Source organism: Prionailurus bengalensis, chromosome A2 (assembly GCF_016509475.1).
Source record: "Prionailurus bengalensis isolate Pbe53 chromosome A2, Fcat_Pben_1.1_paternal_pri, whole genome shotgun sequence".
Classification (NCBI taxonomy): domain Eukaryota; kingdom Metazoa; phylum Chordata; class Mammalia; order Carnivora; family Felidae; genus Prionailurus; species Prionailurus bengalensis.
This window is the reverse complement of record NC_057348.1, coordinates 156,559,363-156,584,292: the sequence shown is the minus strand read 5'-3', so window position 1 is coordinate 156,584,292 and position 24,930 is coordinate 156,559,363. Positions and strand designations below refer to the sequence as shown.

General features: G+C 40.7%; 1 non-coding gene and 1 pseudogene across 1 annotated transcript; both read right to left on the bottom strand.

The window, feature by feature from the left end:
• Positions 1-18,804: 18,804 nt before the first annotated feature.
• Positions 18,805-19,455, bottom strand: LOC122488457 (annotated as a pseudogene).
• LOC122488847 lies at positions 19,340-19,479 on the bottom strand. The gene has a single exon (XR_006298760.1). It is a non-coding gene; the product is annotated as a small nucleolar RNA SNORA7 (small nucleolar RNA).
• Positions 19,480-24,930: the final 5,451 nt, after the last annotated feature.

Sequence of the window (24,930 nt, the reverse complement as noted above, 5' to 3'; positions counted from 1 at the left end):
GTTTGTGATTAACTGATTTATATATTTGGGTGTTATCACATTTGGTGCATAAATATTTACAATTGTTAGGTCTTCTTGGTGGATACACACTTTGATTATGATATAATGCCCTTCTGCATCTCTTGATACAGTCTTTATTTTAAAGTCTAGATTGTCTGATATAAGTATGGCTACTCCAGCTTTCTTTTGTTGACCATTAGCATGATAGATGGTTCTCCATCCCTTACTTTCTTTTTTTTAAAAATTTTTTGTTAAGTTTATTTATTTTTGAGACAGAGAGAGACAGAGCATGAACGGGGGAGGGGCAGAGAGAGAGGGAGACACAGAATCAGAAGCAGGCTCCAGGCTCTGAGCCATCAGCCTAGAGCCTGATGCGGGGCTTGAACTCACGGACCACGAGATCGTGACCTGAGCCGAAGTCATACGCTTAACCGACTGAGCCACCCAGGTGCCCTTCCATCCCCTTACTTTCAATATGAAGGTGTCTTTAGGTCTAAAGTGGGTCTCTTGTAAACAGCATATAGATGGATCTTGTTTTCTTATCCATTCTGTTACCCTATGTCTTTTGATTGGAGCATTTAGTCCATTGACGTTTACAGTGAATACTGAAAGATATGAATTTATTGCCATTATGTTGCTTGTAGAGTTGGAGTTTCTAGTGGTGTTCTCTGGTCCTTTCTTGTCTTTGCTGCTTTTGGTATTTATTTATTTATTTATTTATTTATTTATTTAATCTTTTCTCCCCTCAGAGAGTCCCCCTTAAAATTTCTTGCAGGGCTGGTTTAGTGGTCATAAATTCCTTTAATTTTTGTTTGTCTGGGAAACTTATTATCTCTCCTTCTATTTTGAATGGCAGCTTTGCTGGATAAAAAAATTCTTGGCTGCATATTTTTCTGATTCAGCACATTGAATATATCTTGCCACTCCTTTCTGGCCTGCTAAGTTTCTGTGGATAGGTCTCTTGCAAACCTGATCTGTCTTCCCTTGTAGGTGATGGACTTTTTTTCCCTTGCTGCTTTCATGATTCTCTCCTCACCTGAGTATTTTGTGAATTTGACTATTATATGTCTTGTTGATGGTCAGTTTTTGTTGAATCTAATGGGAGTCCTCTATGACTTCTGAATTTTGAGGTCTGTATCTTTGCCCAGGTTAGGAAAGTTTTCTGCTATGATTTGCTTACATAACCCTTCTACCCCTATTTCTCTCTCTTCCTTTTCTGGGACCCCTATGATTCTCATGTTGTTCCTTTTTAATGAGTCGTTGATTTCTCTAATTCTAAAATCATGCTCTTTTGCCTTAATCTCCATCTTTTTTTCTGCTTCATTATTCTTCTTAAGTTTGTCCTCTATATTGCTGATTCTCTGTTCTGCCTCATCCATCCTTGCTGCCATGGCATCCATTCGAAATTGCAGCTCAGTTATAACATTTTTTATTTCATTCTGACTAGCTTTTACTTCTTTTATCTCTGCAGAAAGGGATTCTAATCTATTTTTGACTCCAGCTAGTATTCTTGTTATTGGGATTCTAAATTCTGGTTCAGACCTCTTGCTTGTATCTGTGTTGGTTAAGTCCCTGACTGTCGTTTCTTCCTACTCTTTCTTTTGGGGTGAATTCCTTTGTTTTGTCATTTTGAAGGGAGAAAAGGAATTAAGGAGGTAAACAAAATTAAAATTAAAAACATTAAAATTAAAAAATTAACAACACACACACACGCAAAAAATCGAATAAATGATGCTAGACCCTAGGTGTGTTTTGGTCTGGGTGTTGAAAGGGTCTTGATAGATTCTAGTCAAGATGGCGGCGTAGGAGGATGCTGGGCTCACCGGGCGTCCTGCTGATCACTTAGATTCCACCTACACCTGCCTAAATAACCCAGAAAAACGCCAGAGGATTAGCAGAATGGAGTCGCCAGAGCCAAGCGCAGATGAGAGGCCCACGGAAGAGGGTAGGAAGGGCGGCGAGGTGGTGTGCGCTCCACGGACTGGCGGGAGGGAGCCGGGGCAGAGGGGCGGCTCGCCAGCCAAGCAGAGCCCCTCAGTCTGGCTTGCAAAAGTGGAGGGGCCGGGCGGACTGTGTTCCGACAGCAAGTGCGACTTAGCGTCTGGGAGGACATAAGTTAGCAGCTCTGCTCGGAAACGGAAGGCTGGAGGACAAAGGGAGGGAGAGCTGCTGAGCCCCCGGACGACAGAGCTCAGTTTGGCGGGGAACAAAGGCGCTCGCCAGTGCCATCTCCCCCGCCCATCCCCCAGCCAAAATCCCAAAGGGAACCAGTTCCTGCCAGGGAACTTGCTCGCTCCACGCAAACACCCAACTCTGTGCTTCTGCGGAGCCAAACCTCCGGCAGCAGATCTGACTCCCTCCCGCTGCCACAGGGCCCCTCCTGAAGTGGATCACCTAAGGAGAAGCGAGCTAAGCCTGCCCCTCCTGCCCCCGTGCACCTTGCCTACCCACCCAGCTAATACCCAGATCCCCAGCATCACAAGCCTGGCAGTGTGCAAGTAGCCCAGACAGGCCACGCCACCCCACAGTGAATCCCGCCCCTAGGAGAGGGGAAGAGAAGGCACACACCAATCTGACTGTGGCCCCAGCAGTGGGCTGGGGGCAGACATCAGGTCTGACTGCGGCCCCGCCCACCAACTCCAGTTATACACCACAGCACAGGGGAAGTGCCCTGCAGGTCCTCACCACGCCAGGGACTATCCAAAATGACCAAGTGGAAGAATTCCCCTCAGAAGAATCTCCAGGAAATAACAACAGCTAATGAGCTGATCAAAAAGGATTTAAATAATATAACAGAAAGTGAATTTAGAATAATAGTCATAAAATTAATCGCTGGGCTTGAAAACAGTGTAGAGGGCAGCAGAGAATCTCTTGCTACAGAGATCAAGGGACTAAGGAACAGTCACGAGGAGCTGAAAAACGCTTTAAATGAAATGCAAAACAAAATGGAAACCACCACGGCTCGTTTTGAAGAGGCAGAGGAGAGAATAGGTGAACTAGAAGATAAAGTTATGGAAAAAGAGGAAGCTGAGAAAAAGAGAGATAAAAAAATCCAGGAGTATGAGGGGAAAATTAGAGAACTAAGTGATACACTAAAAAGAAATAATATATGCATAATTGGTATCCCAGAGGAGGAAGAGAGAGGGAAAGGTGCTGAAGGGGTACTTGAAGAAATAATAGCTGAGAACTTCCCTGAACTGGGGAAGGAAAAAGGCATTGAAATCCAAGAGGCACAGAGAACTCCCTTCAGACGTAACTTGAATCGATCTTCTGCACGACATATCATAGTGAAACTGGCAAAATACAAGGATAAAGAGAAAATTCTGAAAGCAGCAAGGGGTAAACGTGCCCTCACATATAAAGGGAGACCTATAAGACTCGTGACTGATGTCTCTTTTGAAACTTGGCAGGCCAGAAAGAATTGGCACGAGATTTTCAGGGTGCTAGACAGAAAAAATATGCAGCCAAGAATCCTTTATCCAGCAAGTCTGTCATTTAGAATAGAAGGAGAGATAAAGGTCTTCCCAAACAAACAAAAACTGAAGGAATTTGTCACCACTAAACCAGCCCTACAAGAGATCCTAAGGGGGACCCTGTGAGACAAAGTACCAGAGGCATCACTACAAGCATAAAACATACAGACATCACAAGGACTCTAAACCCGTATCTTTCTATAATAACACTGAATGTAAATGGATTAAATGCGCCAACCAAAAGACATAGGGTATCAGAATGGATAAAAAAACAAGACCCATCTATTTGCTGTCTACAAGAGACTCATTTTAGACCTGAGGACACCTTTAGATTGAGAGTGAGGGGATGGAGAACTATTTATCATGCGACTGGAAGCCAAAAGAAAGCTGGAGTAGCCATACTTATATCAGACAAACTAGACTTTAAATTAAAGGCTGTAACAAGAGATGAAGAAGGACATTATATAATAGTTACAGGGTCTATCCATCAGGAAGAGCTAACAATTATAAATGTCTATGCGCCGAATACCGGAGCCCCCAAATATATAAAACAATTACTCATAAACATAAACAACCTTATTGAGAAGAATGTGGTAATTGCAGGGGACTTTAACACCCCACTTACAGAAATGGATAGATCATCTAGACACACGGTTAATAGAGAAACAAGGGCCCTGAATGAGACATTGGATCAGATGGACTTGACAGATATATTTAGAACTCTGCATCCCAAAGCAACAGAATATACTTTCTTCTCGAGTGCACATGGAACATTCTCCAAGATAGATCATATACTGGGTCACAAAACAGCCCTTCATAAGTTTACAAGAATTGAAATTATACCATGCATACTTTCAGACCACAATGCTATGAAGCTTGAAATCAACCACAGAAAAAAGTCTGGAAAACCTCCAAAAGCATGGAGGTTAAAGAACACCCTACTAACGAATGAGTGGGTCAACCAGGCAATTAGAGAAGAAATTAAAAAATATATGGAAACAAATGAAAATGAAAATACAACAATCCAAACGCTTTGGGACGCAGTGAAGACAGTCCTGAGAGGAAAATACATTGCAATCCAGGCCTATCTCAAGAAACAAGAAAAATCCCAAATACAAAATCTAACAGCACACCTAAAGGAAATAGAAGCAGAACAGCAAAGGCAGCCTAAACCCAGCAGAAGAAGAGAAATAATAAAGATCAGAGCAGAAATAAACAATATAGAATCTAAAAAAACTGTAGAGCAGATCAACGAAACCAAGAGTTGGTTTTTTGAAAAAATAAACAAAATTGACAAACCTCTAGCCAGGCTTCTCAAGAAGAAAAGGGAGATGACCTAAATAGATAAAATCATGAATGAAAATGGAATTATTACAACCAATCCCTCAGAGATACAAACAATTATCAGGGAATACTATGAAAAATTATATGCCAACAAATTGGACAACCTGGAAGAAATGGACAAATTCCTGAACACCACACACTTCCAAAACTCAATCAGGAGGAAATAGAAAGCTTGAACAGACCCATAACCAGCGAAGAAATTGGATCGGTTATCAAAAATCTCCCAACAAATAAGAGTCCAGGACCAGATGGCTTCCCAGGGGAGTTCTACCAAACGTTTAAAGCAGAGATAATACCTATCCTTCTCAAGCTATTCCAAGAAATAGAAAGGGAAGAAAAACTTCCAGACTCATTCTATGAAGCCAGTATTACTTTGATTCCTAAACCAGACAGAGATCCAGTAAAAAAAGAGAACTACAGGCCAATATCCCTGATGAATATGGATGCAAAAATTCTCAATAAGATACTAGCAAATCGAATTCAATGGCATATAAAAAGAATTATTCACCATGATCAAGTGGGATTCATTCCTGGGATGCAGGGCTGGTTCAACATTCGCAAATCAATCAACGTGATACATCACATTAACAAAAAAAAGAGAAGAACCATATGATCCTGTCAATCGATGCAGAAAAGGCCTTTGACAAAATCCATCACCCTTTCTTTAAATTTTTTTTTTCAACGTTTATTTATTTTTGGGACAGAGAGAGACAGAGCATGAACGGGGGAGGGGCAGAGAGAGAGGGAGACACAGAATCAGAAACAGGCTCCAGGCTCTGAGCCATCAGCCCAGAGCCCGACGCGGGGCTCGAACTCACAGACTGCGAGATCGTGACCTGGCTGAAGTCGGACGCTTAACCGACTGTGCCATCCAGGCGCCCCAGCCAGCACCCTTTCTTAATAAAAACCCTTGAGAAAGTCGGGATAGAAGGAACATACTTAAAGATCATAAAAGCCATTTATGAAAAGCCCACAGCTAACATCATCCTCAACGGGGAAAAACTGAGAGCTTTTTCCCTGAGATCAGGAACACGACAGGGATGCCCACTCTCACCGCTGTTGTTTAACATAGTGCTGGAAGTTCTAGCATCAGCAATTAGACAACAAAAGAAAATCAAAGGCATCAAAATTGGCAAAGATGAAGTCAAGCTTTCGCTTTTTGCAGATGACGTGATATTATACATGGAAAATCCGATAGACTCCACCAAAAGTCTGCTAGAACTGATACATGAATTCAGCAAAGTTGCAGGATACAAAATCAATGTACAGAAATCAGTTGTATTCTTATACACTAACAATGAAGCAACAGAAAGACAAATAAAGAAACTGATCCCATTCACAATTGCACCAAGAAGCATAAAATACCTAGGAATAAATCTAACCAAAGATGTAAAGGATCTGTATGCTGAAAACTATAGAAAGCTTATGAAGGTAATTGAAGAAGATTTAAAGAAATGGAAAGACATTCCCTGCTCATGGATTGGAAAAATAAATGTTGTCAAAATGTCAATACTACCCAAAGCTATCTACACATTCAATGCAATCCCAATCAAAATTGCACCAGCATTCTTCTCAAAACTAGAACAAGCAATCCTAAAATTCATATGGAACCACAAAAGGCCCTGAATAGCCAAAGGAATTTTGAAGAAGAAGACCAAAGCAGGAGGCATCACAATCCCAGACTTTAGCCTCTACTACAAAGCTGTCATCATCAAGACAGCATGGTATTGGCACAAAAACAGACACATAGACCAATGGAATAGAATAGAAACCCCAGACCTAGACCCACAAACGTATGGCCAACTAATCTTTGACAAAGCAGGAAAGAGCATCCAATGGAAAAAAGACAGCCTCTTTAACAAATGGTGCTGGGAGAACTGGACAGCAACATGCAGAAGGTTGAAACTAGACCACTTTCTCACACCATTCACAAAAATAAACTCAAAATGGATAAAGGACCTAAATGTGAGACAGGAAACCATCAAAACCTTAGAGGAGGAAGCAGGAAAAGACCTCTCTGACCTCAGCCGTAGCAATCTCTTACTCGACACATCCCCAAAGGCAAGGGAATTAAAAGCAAAAGTGAATTACTGGGACCTTATGAAGATAAAAAGCTTCTGCACAGCAAAGGAAACAACCAACAAAACTAAAAGGCAACCAACGGAATGGGAAAAGATATTCACAAATGACATATCGGACAAAGGGCTAGTATCCAAAATCTATAAAGAGCTCACCAAACTCCACACCCGAAAAACAAATAACCCAGTGAAGAAATGGGCAGAAAACATGAATAGACACTTCTCTCAAGAAGACATCCGATGGCCAACAGGCACATGAAAAGATGTTCAGCGTCGCTCCTTATCAGGGAAATACAAATCAAAACCACACTCAGGTATCACCTCACGCCAGTCAGAGTGGCCAAAATGAACAAATCAGGAGACTATAGATGCTGGAGAGGATGTGGAGAAATGGGAACCCTCTTGCACTGTTGGTGGGAATGTCAATTGGTGCAGCCGCTCTGGAAAGCAGTGTGGAGGTTCCTCAGAAAATTAAAAATAGACCTACCCTATGACCCAGCAATAGCACTGCTAGGAATTTATCCAAGGGATACAGGAGTACTGATGCATAGGGGCACTTGTACCCCAATGTTCATAGCAGCACTCTCAACAATAGCCAAATTATGGAAAGAGCCTAAATGTCCATCAACTGATGAATGGATAAAGAAATTGTGGTTTATATACACAATGGAATTCTACGTGGCAATGAGAAAAAATGAAATATGGCCTTTTGTAGCAACGTGGATGGAACTGGAGAGTGTGATGCTAAGTGAAATAGGCCATACAGAGAAAGACAGATACCATATGGTTTCACTCTTATGTGGATCCTGAGAAACTTAACAGGAACCCATGGGGGAGGGGAAGGAAAAAAAAAAAAGAGGTTAGAGTGGGAGAGAGCCAAAGCATAAGAGACTGTTAAAAACTGAGAACAAACTGAGGGTTGATGGGGGGTGGGAGGGAGGAGAGGGTGGGTGATGGGTATTGAGGAGGGCACCTTTTGGGATGAGCACTGGGTGTTGTATGGAAACCAATTTGTCAATAAATTTTATATTAAAAAAAAAGAAAGGGGCTTGATAGATTAGAGAAAAAAGGGGAAAGAAAAAAAAGGAAATCGTTTGAAAATTTGAAAAAATGAATACACTGAAATGATGGAGGTAATATAGAATTTGAAAATTTTACACAAAAGTAAAAAATAGTAGAAAAAATGTTAAAGAAAAATATTTTTAATAAAAATGAATTTTTCTCTCTCTGTAGTCAAGAAAAAGAAACAAAAAAGAGAAAAAAGAAAAAGAAGGAAAGAAAGCAAATTGAATAGAAGGACCAGCGAACAGACTGAAATATGACTGAAATAACTGAAATAACTTTGTTTTCCCCTAGAAGTCAAAGTATGAAGGGCTTTATAGTCCATAAACTCAGCAGGCGGAGAGACTTGTGTTCCTGAAGAGGGAGGTTGGCCCAGTTGGGGGAGGCTTAGTGTAATGGCTCCATTCTCCACTAGATGGTGCTAATACTTGCTGGGGTGGATTGTTGTGGTGCTTGTAGGTGCGTGTGTGTATGCCCAGCAGCGGTGAAAATGGCGTCTCCCAGCAACCCAGTCTCTAGTATCAGAACTCTATTCTCCCCAATCAGCAATCGCGCACCCATCCTTTGTCTTTGGCTTCTGTCCACTCCCCACTTCTATACAGTCCGTGACCAAGTCCCAAGCAGCACCTCTCTCCTGAGTTTTGTCTCCGATGTGGCTGTTTTTCCCGGCCCCTTACTTCTGAGGGACTGCAGCTTTGACCCATTCCGCCCCCCCTGTGGAGGGTCTCAGTGAGCTATGGCCGGGTGCTAGCCACACCCAGGAATGTTTGCAGGTCTGTGCTACTGCTGATGACCAGAGACTGCGGCTGGGTGCCAGCCTGCCCCAGAAAAAGTTTATGAGATAGTGTAGCAGCAGTGCCTTAGGGATTATGGAAAAATCACAGCACACACCTGGCACCAGGCTTCACCCTTAATGACCTTGTTCCAGCACCCACGAATGTGGTTGTTCTCCCGAGTCCACTAGGGTCTTGTCTTTGGGGGACCACACAGCCTCTACCAGGTGTCCTCCCAGCAGGGGAACTACCTCTCCCTGTGTGGCCTGAAGAACCCGGACTCCACTCTGCTCCTGGGGATTCGCCCTTCTCACCAGAGCACCATGAGGTATTGAGCTGTGGAGTTTTAGACTCTGTGCTCCCCCTGTTTATAGTCCTAGTGGAATTTAAACCCTCTCCTTTCTCTTTTCTCCTTTCTGACTTTTAGTTCAGCCCCTGTGGCTGTTTCCACTTTTCCACTTTCTCTCTAGCTGCTTTGGTGGAGGTGCTTTTCCCGTATTCTGTAGCCCCCATCTCTCTGCATTCAAAAGCAGCTTCCTGCCCTCTGCAGCTTCTCTCCCCCAGTTCTCCTCTCTGTATCACGTACCTGCTGAATTCTGTGGTTCAGATTGTGCAGATTGTTGTGTTAATCCTCAGATCAGTTTTCTAGGTGTGCATGATGGTTTAGTGTTGGTCTGGCTGTATTTCATGGACGTGAGACACAAAAAACTTCCATGGTGTTTTGCCTTCTTGGGTCCTCCTCCTCAAGAATTTTTAGTAATGAATTTCAGCTGAAGCCCTAATGAGCTTGGAGCTTTAGAATTTAGTAGACCATGGTTTCTCACATCCCCATGTAAATAAGAATGGCTTGAACAGGTAAAAAACAAAAACAAAAACAATGGGTCCATCTTAGAAATCCCAAATCAAAATCTCTGGGTATGCAGGGCTTTGGCATTTTAAAATTTAAATGATTTTACTCATATTTCAAATAAGTATACTGTTTGTTAAGGAGATAGTTGAACATTAGTATTGCATTATTTTGATGATCTTGGAGGAAACAGTATTGAAACAAGACGCTGAGAGATGTAGGGAGGGTAACGAGGGAAGCATTTAAAAAAAATTTTTTTTAACATTTATTTATTTTTGAGACAGAGAGAGACAGAGAATGAACGGGGGAGGGGCAGAGAGAGAGGGAGACACAGAATCAGAAGCAGGCTCCAGGCTCTGAGCCATCAGCCCAGAGCCTGACGCGGGGCTCGAACTCGCAGACCGCGAGATCGTGACCTGAGCTGAAGTCGGACGCTTAACTGACTGAGCCACCCAGGCGCCCCACGAGGGAAGCATTTTTACGCACTTTCCTCCACTATCCCACACATAGACCTCATCCTCAGACAACTACCTGGGAAGTGAGGAGTAGGCTGTGCATGTGCCATATACAGAATGGCAAATTTTTGTAATGTTCTGAACACATCCCTGTGACCTGCTGCATCTGTGAATGTTTGCCTGCCCAGGATTCTACACCCACCCCCATTTCCACCGACAGGGCTCTGATGCACAGATATCATCTTCTCCAGAGAATCTTTCCTGATGGTCTTAGCCAAAGTGATCCTTCTTCCTTCTGGGGTCTCGCTGTACTTGAAATTCATTGCAAAATTATAAATGCTTATTGTAGAAAAAAATGTAGCCAAACAAAAGAAAACAAAAATCATCATAATTTGACCACTGTTCTCATTCTAGTTCAGCTTTCAACTCTATTTTTCTTTCTTATTCTTTATTGACCAAAATATAATTATAAATTTATAATCCTGTAAATTTTATAAATTTATGATTTTCATATATATACATATACATATGCATGTATATCTATATACATATATATGTGAGGGAAAATTTTTTTTTAATCTCTCTAAATCAAATATATCTGGAAATACATCCTAGCTACTAGACTTTTCTTCCTAGCTAATCTTCCTTTTTGGTGATAAACTTAGATTCCTATTATGTAGCTCCCCCAGTATACCAGCCTCCTTTGGGTCTATACACTCACTCTTATGCCCTGATCTGTCGAATCCCTAAAAGATAACATAATTTGTGGACCTCAGACTCAGCACACCAACATATATAAGAATGGGGAGGGAATAATATCTTGTAGTTCTTCCTATAGCAGCAAAAGCAACAATAAAAACTCACAAACCAGTATTTCAGTGAATTGTCTTGGCACATGTGTGCTCATGTGCATGTGCCCATATACACATGACATATGATTTATAAATGAATCCATACTGTATATCTTGTTCATATTACCACTGTTTGCTGTTCAGTAGTTTAGAAATATTTGCCACTATAATTGGATTTCTTCTGCATTAATTAATTAATTAATTGTATTTATTTATTTTTAATTTTTTTAAACATTTATTTATTATTGAGACACAGAGAGACACAGAGCGTGAGCAGGGTAGGGGTAGAGAAAGGGGGAGACACAGAATCCGAAGCAGGCTCCAGGCTCCGAGCTGTCAGCACAGAGCCTGACGCAGGGCTCAAACTCACAATCTATGAGATCATGACCTGAGCTGAAGTCAGTCGCTCAACCAACTGAGCCACCCAGGCGCCCTTTTATTTATTTTAAAGTTTGTTTATTTTTATTTTGAGAGAAAGAGAGAGCACTAGTGGGGGAGGGACAGAGAGAAGGAGAGACAGAATCCCAAGCAGGCTCTGCACTGTCAGTGCAGAGCTCGATGTGGGGCTCAAACTCACAAACCATGAGATCATGACCTGAGTCAAGATCAAGAGTCAGATGCCTAAGCGACTGAGTCACCCAGGTGGCCCATCTTCTTCATATTTTTAAAGGCTACCTAACATATAAGAACAGAAATTATTTATTTAACCAATCCCTTATTTAAACATTTTAAAAAGTTTTTAAGTTTATTTATTTTGTGTGTGTGTGTGTGAGAGAGAGAGGGCACGAGTTGGGTAGGGGTAGAGAGAGAGACCGAAAATCCCAAGCAGACTTCACACTGTCAGCGCAGAGCCTAATGTGGGGCTTGAACTAATGAACTGGGAGATCATGACCTGAGCTGAAGCCGTACCCTTAGCCATCTGAACCAGCCAGGCACCCCACCCCTTATTTAAATATTTAGTTATCTTCAATTGTAACTCTTTCAAGGAATACTGTAATAATTCCCTGACTTGAATATAAGAACCATGAGGGTGGATATAGGTTGTGTGTGTGTGTGTGTGTGTGTGTGTGTGTGTGTGTATTTATTTCACTGCCGTATTCTCAGTGTCTAGAGCAGTGCTCAGAGTGAAAAAGGTCTCAATAAATTGTAGATGAGAAAAGAATAAGTAAATCATTATTCCTGGATGTGGAATTACTAGGTTAAGAAGTTCCAGTTCCAAAGTACTTTTTCCAAAATGACACCTCCTAGAACAATGTATTGCATTGCCAGTTACCCTACATTCTTACCCACATTGAGAGTGATTAATTCAAACAACAAACACCATCTTTTCCCCATTACATTACATTATGCCATGAATTGTGTTCTGACTTTTATTCTTTGCTTGAGTATGATAATTGCATCTCCTTTGCAGGTCCTCCTCGTCCTTAAGCTTTCAATCTTGGATGACCCTCACTTGCTAAGATCATCTATCCTAATGGTTTTTATGTGGTAATGACTCCCAAATTGTATCTCCAGCCCTGACCTTTCCCCCTGAATTCCAGACATGTTCATTTAATAGCCTGCATAACAGTTCACTGGATGTCATAAAGCATCACAGATTTCACACATCCGGGTCAAAACTTTTGATTCTCTGCATTCCCAAAACACTCCTCCCACAGCCTTCCACACATTTTAGCAAATGGCGTCTCCAAGTACCCAGATGCTTAGGTCAAAACTTTGGAGTCATCAATGATAATGTTCTTTCTCTTGCAACCCACATCCAATCTCCCAGCAAATCCTGTGGTTTTACCATAAAAAGTATTTATAATGCTATCTCATTTCCCATCCCTAATTCCAATCCCTTAGTCAGATCCCAAGCACCTGTCACCTGGACCACTGCCACATTTCCTAACTGTTCTCCTTGTTTCCACCTGTACCCTTATATAACCTATGCTACAGATAGCAGGCAGCATGCGATCCTTTAAAAACAAAGCAGATTTTATACTCCCGCCTCCAAAAACAAAACAAAACCCTTCCTGATGGCTTTCCATTATCTGTGGAATAAATTTCATTGCCCCTCCCCACTCATGGTCTAGGGAACCCTAAGAGATCTGGTTATGACAAAATTTTCTGATTTCCGTTTCTATCATTGTTTTTCTCCCTATTCTGCTTCATTTGCCTTGGCCTTCTTCTCGTCTTTGAAAACACCAGAGCAAACTCCTGCCTCGGGAGTTGTACTTGCGGTTCCTGCTTGGTAACCTCTACTGTAATGTACTTGAATGGTAGCCTCCTCTGTTCAGATGTTTCCTTTCCAGGGAGCTCTTCCATCATCACCTTGTTCCAATGATTACCCTCAGACTGTTTTTATCCCTTCGGCTTGCTCCATTGTTCAGCATGGCACTTATAATCCAGCATTTTACTATATATTTCTTTATGATTTGCTTGTCTCTCCAAGAGGATGTAAGTCTCAAGGGGCAAAGAATTCCTATCTCCCATTTTCTGCTTTATCCAGAAGGCATAGAACAGTAACTCTCAAATAGGTGATCAATAAATATTTGTCAAAAGAACAAATTAGTGAATAAATTCCTTTCAGAATTTCAATTTCTTGAAAACTTGGAAGCAATTTTCTCAGTTTGGGAGAAAGAATGTGTAAATCTTAAAATTTCCATGTAACCTGGCAGCTTTTTAGCATGTCCCGGTGGTGTTTGCTGAAAACTCTGTACACTCTGCAGCTCAGCTCTTGGCTGGGAGACAGTCTTCCCTTCATCTATTCACACCAAAGGAGGACAGCAGTGACAAGGAACTGAAGTCTAAGAGAGGTGGTCCTGTACAAATGTGGAAGAATCAGGAAAGCCTGAAGTTTCCTGCCTTTCCAGCCAGTCCAGCCCAGGAGAATAGAACCTTCCATTAATCTTGTTCAAGTGACTGGGCTTGCCACCTTTGGTGGTCATGAAATGACCACCTCTTCATCCCTCTTCCTGTCTAGATTCTGGCTCTTTTTAGGTATCTTGGGTCAGTAACTTGGGAACAAAGGTTTAACACTCTAGAAACCCATAAAGCAGATAGTTCTGTATCATGTCTTATCCATTTCCCTTTGCTCAGCAACAAAGAGCCCAGAGGACCAGGAGAAGTAAGAGGAAATGGAAAAATAAAGTTATCTAATTCTAGGGACTCCTGGGTGGCTCAGTCGGTTAAGCGTCCGACTTCAGCTCAGGTCATGTTCTCGCGGTCCATGAGTTCGAGCCCCGGGTCGGGCTCTGTCCTGACAGCTCAGAACCTGGAGCCTGTTTCAGATTCTGTGTCTCCCTCTCTCTCTGACTCTCCCCCGTTCATGCCGTGTCTCTCTCTGTCCCAAAAATAAACATTAAAAAAATTTTGTTTAAAAAGTTCTCTAATTCTAGACTCCTCCTTTTTGGAAGGCCTCAGAGTTCCTTCCCTTTCATAGATTTATGCTGGAAGCTTATATTTTTAAAGAATTCTTCAAACATTTCCAGACACATGCTAGTCCTCTACTGTGGGCATCTTTCTTTGGGGTCTTTCATGGTCCCTGATGAGCTCATTGTGTATGGAGCAAAGTGAAGATAGGGGACAGAGGTGAGGATTGAGACACAGCTGGGAGCAGTTGGAGGAAACACGGTGGTTTGTTTTTGTCACAGGAACTATCTCTGGGATTAGGGGAGGGGATCATTTCTGACTCAGTTACCCAATCCTGGTAGAGAGAGGGTTTTGGAGCAGAATATCTCAGAGGTAGAGATAGCTTAATGTCCCTCCAAAATTAGAAAGAAATAAGTTCCAGGGCCCTTTTTACAATGATATGGAAGCCACTGGTGTGTTTTTGAGCTGGAAGTCTGTGAAAAAATGGAGAAGTCAAAACTTTCTGGCTTTGGAATGAGAGCTACAGCATGCAGTTAAAGTATAGCTCCAGAGGAAGGATGAGAAAGAAGAGAGGACTTCTACCCGCCGGTTACGATTCTAAGCCAGAGGGTCACATGAACACACACACACACACACACACACACACACACACACAGCACCACACATAGTCATACACACAGTCACATACACAGTCACACAGCCACACATATACACAATCACACATGCATTCATACACATGCACACATACACACACAGGGAGCTGGGTCACTCTGTGCGGGAAGGAGGGAGGTTCCCTTTCTCATGTATTGGCATGTGTTGGCATTTTCATATGGTTATGTCTCTGTCTCACAAAACCCCTTATGTAATACCTACTATTAAACCAATGTTACAAGTTAATTTGACAGAGGTAGTAAGTGGCCAGACTAAATCAATGTCTAGGTGTCTTGACTTGCAAAAGCCATCCCCTTCTCATTGTACTGTGCTGCCCCTCACAATTTAAAATTATGGTTTAATCTTTGTGGCCAACGTCTGCTCCAGGAATTCCGGACTAATATCTAACCTGGTAGCTCAGTTAAGTACAGGAGAATGAGTAAGCATTGCCTGCTGGGTTTTCTGAAGGGATGGAAAGGAGGAAGAGTGGTTTGTGAGTCTCTTAAGGCCACTTGACAGGGCTTCTTAGCACATCCTCTTAACCTTTCCAGGTACCCTTTGTGACAGAGTCTGCTTCTATAGGAAAAGTCAACAGGATCTGCCCAATGGCACATGTCATGACTACATTCCCAGGACAGGAGGTGGGCTGTTCTTCCTGGTTTGATAGCCTAAATAATGTCCTTGTATCAGAGGTCAATTTAATCGACCTGTCTTCACTTGCTTGCCATATCAACAACTTCACTCACATGAAACAATGGTTGCTGACTTCTCTTTTGCCAGCCTGGCACTGTCCTTATCCAAGTCCTGCCCTCTCACTCTTAATCCTCTCTTCTGCTTTGTGGTATCTGCAAAGATTGGACTCCAGATACTTTCCCTGGTTAAGTCTTGGAGCTCTGGTTCTATTGGCAAATGGTTGCTGATACCGTCCTCCTCCCTCTGCATCCCGCACTGCCCCCCCCCCCCCCCAACAAACTAGGAGCTTCGTCCATCTGGCTTGTACTCACTTTACCTATAAATTTCTGCTACCCAGCCCTGGACACATTTTCAGAGAACTTAAGGAAATAATCAAGATGAGACCTATGGCATTTCTGCCCACTTTCTTCATCCCACCACTTTGGGTGAGACCAACTTACCCTGGTTTGCCTAGAACTTTCCATTTTAGCACTGAAAGTCTTTTAAGCTAGGAAACCTCTCAGTTCTTGACAAGTCAGGATGGTGACTACCCATATTCCTCTTCTTCCATATCATCAGCTTCTGGATTAGCATGTCCTTCAGGTCTTGGGATAATTTAAGGGGACTCTATTACACTGGGAACAGGGCCAAGCAAGTACTAAAGTAATCCATTCCAGAGTGCTCTCTTTCTTTGAGATACTGTGCTTTAAATCTCCATTAGAATCTTTGCTATTGGAGACTTTCAGCTCAAGATGGCAAAATTGACCCACTTGTTTGCTTTCTTCTCTCTGTGAAATAAATCAGTGAAACAAAAACAAAAACAACAAATACACCATAGCAAAAAGAGAGGGATCGCTTTGTTATAAGACGCTTCTCCTCTTTTTTTTTCTTCAAATTTTTGTTTAAATTCTAGTTAGTTAACATATAGTGTAATATTGTTTCAGGAGTAGAATTTAGTGATTCATCACTTAACATACAACTCACAGTGTTCAACACAAGTCCCCTCCTTAATACCCATCGCCCATTTAGCCCATTCCCCACCCACCTCACTCCACTTATTAGAATACGAGCTCAGAGATGCACATTACATTATACTTTGAGATCCTGGAGGTCAAGTTCTGTGCTATATTCTCCTTTCTATCTCCAGTTTCTGGCACAGAGTAGAACTCAAAATTCTTTATGAAATAGATGACTATGATTGGAAAATCTGAGAGAACAAAAGGAGCTCTAACATTGAAAACTTTGAGACCTGAATCATCACAATTTGAGACCTGAATCATAATTTCTTACACTCAGCACTGGTCGGGCCACCTGTGAAGAGTCGTGCTGAATTCTGAGAACTGATTCTCTCCACTCCAGCCTGGACCTCAGGTAAACTGTAGGCCACCAGTTGTAGAAGGTGGAAAGTAGGAGACACAGAGTGGGTCCTAACTTCAGGCAGCCTGTCCCGAACTACACAATTCACCCAGGCTCTGGAGAAAAAGAGAGGTTATCTTAGGATATTGTCCAAGTCCAATTCCTGGAATTACTTTGGCTGTGTCCCAGCTCTAGCCTGCAGGCATAGACATGTGACTGATGCCTGCTCAGGTAAACTTCCTTGATCTCTGGGAGACCTTGGAGAGGGGTGAAAGGAGAGGATAGGGCAGCTTGCCTGTAAGTACTGTAGCAGTCGCCAGTTCTCGGAAGCAGTGGGTTGGATGAAATGACCTTTGGCAAACAGAGCAATATGAGGAGAAGGGTGAAAGGGAGAAAGGTGTGTTGAACTAGTGTTCTCAGCCCTCCGTGGTGACCGCTGTTTCTGTAGTGGCAGGGATGAGAATTTGAGAAAAAAACTCTCGTCATCAGAATGTCTAAGCCTTGCTTCCTGCCTTCACTGTGTGGGTTTACATTTGGGCTCCCCCTCTTCCACTAGGTACGGAGAAGAGCAGTGAGATTGGCTAGCTCATCTCCTTAAGGAAGTACACTTCCTTTTCCACTGGCAAAGGCATCATATCCCTGGAGGTATAGGGTGATATCTAAGGAGACGAGAAAGGAGGGGAAGTAGGTAGTTTTAGCTGCTCGCCATATTCTCTTTGGATGTAAATATCTGCAGGTATTGATAATGAGTCATAGGTATCAGAAGGGGAATTATGTGCAAGTTACATGTGCGTGTGACCTCACATGTTAGCCAAGCGCTGGTGACCACGGTCTGTCTGGAATTACTTTGCACATGTGTCTCTGTGTTGGTATTTCCAATATAAGTCAGTGTCTTTCTGTGGGTCTGTGAGCTCCAGTATATGGGTGCCAAACACGTACATTCCCAGAACTGTGTGTACACTGCTTTGCCTTATTTTCCTATTATAACCTTGGAAGTCCAAGCCCGGGGTAAATATCTAACTGCTGGCATAGGCCAGAAAGCCTTGGGCTACATCACTTATGACATTGGGCTCATTCTGCAGTGTTGTTTTTGGATGATTCAGGAGACATGAATCTTTGGGATGGAAAATTAACCTTGTGACTGCTGGTCAAGGAATAGGCCAGGCAGGACTGAGTCACTGCACCAGCTATTGAAGAAGGAACTGTTTTTCTAAACTCCTGAGGGATGTACCCCAAGAAACATACCCTTATAGTATATTCCAAACAGGCAGATGATTTAGATGGAGAAATGACTACCTGTATCTGTGTTTTTTTTTTAACTACCTGTATCTTTAATGTTATGACCATTTTAGGGGCTGGGACAAAGCGAGATAGGAGATGTCCCCTCACTGAACATTGGAGGAACTGACTCTGAACAAAAAAAAGGGGAATACACTTGGAAGTGCGGTGTTGTAAAAGAAGGGTACTATTTGTTAAAGTCAGCTGCATCAGGATCACTGCATACACGATATACCAGTGTCACCACCCGTTCATAGAATCCAGGGATTCCAGTGAGAATGTAGCTTATTATACACCGTCTTACTTTCCCCATGAGCTCATTCCCTGTTATGTATATTCTCATTCTGGAATTCTGCAATTCTGAAGGGAGAGATATAGGTATGTGGGAATAAGCTACTTCCTTCCTTTGAGCCAATACTGTCTGTTTTTGGCAATATAGGCCTAAAATATGGAGGATTAGCTGAGTGTTGTCAGAGAGCATCTGTGCAAGTAGCTGATGCTGATGACAAAAGCTGGAAGGATGCCATCAGTCATAGGCTCAGGAAGCCACTCATCAATTCTCCCAACAGTGCACTAAGAGCAAGTCTTCATGGTTTTTTGTTTGTTTGTTTTTTGTAGTTTTATGGTTTTATTAACACAAATGTGATGCGCACATAAGCTGTCTGTCTATTCATTTTCTTTGCTGTGCAGCCTGGCATTGGGATTCATGACTCTGATAGCCAGCTGAGCTTCTCGTTCCACTATGGCTTTACGGTTCTTGGAGGAGACATTGTAAGCAATCTCTTCACAGTAAGATTCGTTGCACATCAGCAGCACCTCAAGCTCCTTGACTTGTGGACTAGAAACTTCTGAGAGCCACTGGGCAGCGTGTGTTTTGTTTTCTTGTTGCTCCCATAACCCATGTTGGGCATCAGGATCTGGCCCTTGAATCTTCTGCGCATCCTATCATCAATGCCTCTGTGTTTCTGCCAGTTGCACTTAATTTTGACATACTGGTCTGACTGGTGCCAGATGAACTACTTTGTCCTCTTTTTAATGATCTTGGGCTTCACCAGAGGTCTGAGGGCAGCCATTATGCCTTCAAGAAAGAAGCAGAGATGGTGTCATTGAGTCCTAGAAGGAAGCTTTCCTGCTCAGGCCTTGAACATTGTTGCAGACTGTCTTCCAATCTCCAGCTGCTGAGCAAACTGGGAGTAGAATGGGTACCTCTGCAAGGCTCACTTTCTCTCCCATTTCCGAGGATGGCAGAATATTAACCACTCCCCAGACACGATCCTGGGAGAAGTCTTCATGGTTTTTGATGTGTGTGCACAATAAAATCACCTGGGAAGCCTCACCCAATCAATTATATTGGAATTTCTGGGGATGGGTTCTTGGCATCAGAATTTTAAAATATGTCTTAGAAGTGGTTGTAATATGCAGCCAAGGTTGCAGAATACCTAAATTCTGGAACCCCTCAGTTCAGAAACATGAAACCAGAATATTCAACCAGGCACCTGACATTGAAAGAGGAATCACAAGGGAGACTGTTTCCTTTGTCCATGTGAGATGCGGGGTTAACTGCACACCATGTGACACTTTTACAATGTTCAGTAGACATGTCTAAAAACTAATCAGCTAGGCTGATTAGATATTCTGTCTCAGGGACTTGAAGGGGGACACAAAAGCTGTGGTGGATGCCTGACCTGAAAGTTCAGGGTACGTTGGGGCGTGGGATCATTATGGTCACAGATTTGTCAGGTAGGGCAGACTTGGAGGAAGTTGGTCAGAAGAGGGAAGAGAATGAAAGACCAGCTGGAGAAACAGAAGGATGACACAGGGGACACAAGCAGGGGAGGATGGCCAGTCCCCACGGATACCTTGACTCCTTAGCTTGCTGAGACAGTTGCAGTGCAATCTGAGAGAACCGTAAGTAGAACTCTGATTTAGAATTTTAAATGAGAAGGATGCGGTTTCCTCTCAAGTCTTCAAGCCTGGTGTATACCTGTCTTGAATGCACTTGCTTTTTCTCTGTCACTCAAACACCTAATCCTTTCTCAAGAAGAGTTTGGATGTCATTCCTACTTGGCCTCCCAGAACACGCTACAATGCATACTCTGCCCCTTAAATGAGATTTTGCTCATATCTTTATTTATTCCTTTCCATGCTGAATTATCATTTTCTACTTCCTTGTCTCCTCTACTAGATTTTGAGCTCTTTGAGGCTAGAGGTTGTATGTGACTTACATTTTTCATCAGTGTCTAATGCAGTTTTTGGCACGTAACAGTTGTGAATAGAAGCTTGAATTAATTGAATACACTCTTAAAGATCAGATGGGCCTGAGTTTGTGGAACTTTCTGCTTCCTCATACACTCAGAAAAGGGTTAGTATACATAAAAATCTTTCTAGAATTCTAGATTGTAAACTTCCAAGGAATTTGTCCAGTAAATTCTTATGTAAAATATCTAATAAATAAAATAAAATAAAATAAAATAAAATAAAATAAAATATCTACTAAAAACCCTTGGCAGGAAATTCTCCCCTTCGGTCTTTAAACATCAAGCCTTCACAGAAAATTTAAGAGAACTAAGACATAAGAATAAGATTAGTTTGTAAACTGAACCTATTTTGTTATTTAATGGTACTATGCATGTACAAATGAATTATCCGAATAATTACAATGAGCCATTTAGCTTAGCTGCCCCCAAGATAGGATTTTGAAATGCAAACTTAACTGCTGTTATAGTGACGCCTTGATTTGAATTTCATCTGCTGTTGTGTAAATACTTAACACCTGCAATCAAAAGGGAACCATATTTTGCCTACCTTCCTGAACCAATTACATGAGGCCTGTGGCTACATATGGAGCTCCATGGACATCCTATAAACCTCATATTATAGAAGGATTTTTTGTGTGCGACCCCTGATCTATGACTTTGGATGCATTCAATAAGGAGTAATGGACTCTGTGCTACAATCCATCACTGGCTGATCAGACAAATGTGAACCGAGAGCATTAAAAAAAAATTTAAGCTTTTTCTGCTATTAGCAAAATATGTCCTTTATTCCCATTGCTCACTCCCATTCTCCTCACATTCCCTACCAGCAAGCAGTCCCTCTGATTTCCTCAGTGTCTATTTTCTGCATGTGTTCTTGGAAAACACATAATGATGATTTGTATGCAGATGCTTTTATTTTTTCTTAAAAAAATTTTTATTTTGAGATAGCAGTAGATTTACGTGAATTTGTATAAAATAGTGCAGAAAGATTCCATGTACCCTTAACCCAGTTTCCTCCAATAGTAACATCTTAAAGAAACTAGTATATATCACAACCAGAATATTGACATTCATAGTTAGGATAGGGAACATTTCCATTAGCAGTTGTGTAATCACATGGCACCTGAAGTCAAGATGGAACTATATTTTGCATATCTACCTAGCCAATTATGGGTTTCTTACGACTCTATCTGGAATTCCATGGGCATTGTATGAAATTCAAATCGATGTTCACATTAAAGTTCAACCAGGATATTGACTTAGACAGTTAAGATACAGAACATTCCTATCCCCACAAGCATCCCTCATGCTGCTTTTGCTTAGTCATACCTACTTCCATCCTCTCCACCCCTTCCTTAAACCCCTGGCAAACCCTAATCTGTTCTCCATTTCTGTAGTTTTTTATCATTTCAAAAACGTTATAAAAGTGGAAGAATCATGTAGCATATAACCTTTGGGGATTTGGGGATTAGCTTTTTTTTTTTTTTTTTTTTTTTTTTTGCATTCGACATAATTCTCTGGAGATTCATGCATGTTGTGTGTATTGGTAGATTTTTTTTTTTTAATTGAGGAGTAGTCTTCCACAGTGTTGATAGATTACCATTTGTTTAACAGTTTACTCTGAAAGACATCTGGGTTTCCAATTTTTAGCTACTTTAAATACAGTTACTGTAAACATTTGTGTACAGGCCTTTGTGTGAACATCTCTTCATTTCGCTAGGATAATACCTAGGAGTGTAACTGCTGAGCCCCATAGTAGTTGCATGTTTCCTTTTTAAAGAAACTGCTAAACTGTTTTCCAAGTGGCTTCATCATTTTACCTTCCCACCAGCAATGTATGAGTGATGCATCTTCTCCACATCCTCACCGGTATTTAGTGTTGTTACTATTTTAACTTTAGACATTCTGATAGGTAAATCTATGAGATTTTATATCCCATTGTGGTTCTATTTTTCCAATAGCTAATTTTGTTGAAAATCTTTTCATGTGCTTTTTTTTTTGCCATGTTTATATCCTTTTTTGATTGAATACCTCTTTATGCCTTTTGCCTATTTTCTAACAGGACTGTTTATGGTTTTAATGTTGAGATTTGCTAGTACTTTATATATTCTGGAGAATAGCTTTTTCAGATATGTAGTTTGCAAATATTTTCTCTTTGTCCCTGTCTTGACTTTTCATCCTCTTAATAGAGTCTTACAAAGTAAAAATTTTACGTTTTGGTCAAATCCAACTTATCAGCTTATCAACTTTTCTTTTTATGGATTTTGATTTAGTGTCAAGTTTAAGGGCTCTTTTTGCCTAGCCCTAGCTCTTAAAGATTATCTCCTCTGCTTTTTAAAAATATATTTTATGGTTTCATGTTTTACATTTAAGTCTATGATACATTTTGAATGAATTTTTGTATAAGGTGTGAGACTTAAGTCATGGTTACTTGTGTTTGTTTGTTTGTGGCTGTCCAATTGCTTGCTCCAACACCAGATACTTGAAAAAGCTCTCTTTTCTTCATGAAATCACTTTGTATCTTTGTAAAACATCAGGTGGGCATATTTGCATGGATTTATTTCTGGCTTCTGGGTTCTGTTTTACTGATCTGTGTGTCTACCACAATGCCAATATCACATAGGCTTTTTTTTAATACTACATAGTGTTGAAATAAGTCTTGAAATTGGGTAGATCCATTGTTTGAGCTGAAATTGGGTAGATCCACCCAAAATTGTTTGAGCTATTCTAATTCCTTTGCTTTCCCATGTAAATTTTAGAATAATATTGTTGATATCTATAAAAAGAGAAAAGAGTTGCTGGAAATTTGACAGGATTTGTGTTAAATCTGTATATCAATTTAGAAAGAATTGACATCTTTGCTGTGTTGAGACTTTCCACCATGACTACGGCATGTCTTTCTGTTTTTTTAGATCTGATTATTTTCATCAGTGTTGTGTAGTTTTCAGCATACAAGTCCTGTAAATATCTTATCTTGTTAGGTTTACACCTATATATTTTACTTTTTAAAGAAATTATACATGCACAATTTCATTGATTCCTTCCTGATATACATGACTTTTATTGCCTTTTTATATTGGTTTATAACTTCTAATGTTGAATAAGTGATGATGAGAGCAGACATCCTTGCCTTGTTCCCAACCTTAGGGACAAAGCATTCAGACTTTCGCCAGTAAATATAATGTTAGCTGTAGGATTTTTCTGTGGCTTCTCTTTATCAAGTTGGGGTAGTTTTATTCTATTTCTATTTTTCTGACAGTTTTTTTAAAAATTATAAATGAATGTTGAATTGGTCAGATGTTTTTTTCTACACTGTTTGGTATGACAATGTGATTTTTCATCTTTTGCTTGTGATGGGCTACATTGATTTTTGAATACTGAATCTCCTTGGTATCACTGGAATAATCCTCACTTGGTTATGGTGATAATTCTTTTTACATATTGCTGAATTGTTTGTTAATATTTATTAAGGATTTCTGTGTGTATATTCAAAGACATATTAGTGTGTAGTTTCCTTTTTTGCATTATCTTTATCTGGTTGTGGTATTAGGGTAATATTAGCTTCATAGAATGCATTAAGACAAATTCCCTTTCCAGATAGAAAGGAAGAGGTTATGTAGAACTGACATTAATTCTTCTCTAAATATTTGGTAGAATTATCCAGTTAAAGTATCTTGGCCTGAAGATTTCTTTTTAGAGAGTTTTAAAATTATGATTTTACCTTTCTTGATAGTAATGGGGTATTCAAAATACCTTTTTGTATGGGATGGCTTGTGCTAGTTTGTGTCTTTTGAGGAAGTGGTTTCTTTTTTATAAGCTGTAAAATTTATGCGTGCAGAGTTGTTCCTAGTACTTTCTTATTATCCTTTTATGTTTTCAGTGTCTATAGTAATATCTCTTCTTTCATTCCTAATGTTGGTAGTTTATATCTTCTCTTTTTCTCTCTCTTATCTGTATTGTTAGAAGTCTGCCAGTTTTACTGATGTTTTTCAAAGAACTAGACCTTTGTTTCATTGGGTTTTTTTCCGTGTTGTTTTTCTGCTTTCAATTTTATCAATTTCTGTTCTTAGGTTATTATTTTCTTCCTTCTTTTGCTTTCAGTTTATTTTACTTTTTTTCTTTTCTGTGTTATTGAATTGGGAGCTTAGATTTTCGATTTAAGACTTTTCCTCTTACCTAACATATTCATTTTTAATGTTATAAAAATTTTCCTCTCAACACTGCCTTAGCTGTGTGTCTCATATCTGGTTTTTTTTTCTGTTTCTATTAGCATCTCTGGAGGGTTTGAAAAAATAAGAGTATATTTAGAGATACAGTTAACACCATGTCCATCTACAGCAGATGCTTCTGATAGCTGTCCTCTGGTATTTGTCCTGAAGTAGTAACACAGAATTATCTGCTTAGAAAGGTATATCTTCTTTATGAGAAGGCTAAGTATGAAGATACGTGAGATATATAATCTAGGTGATGCTGTAATA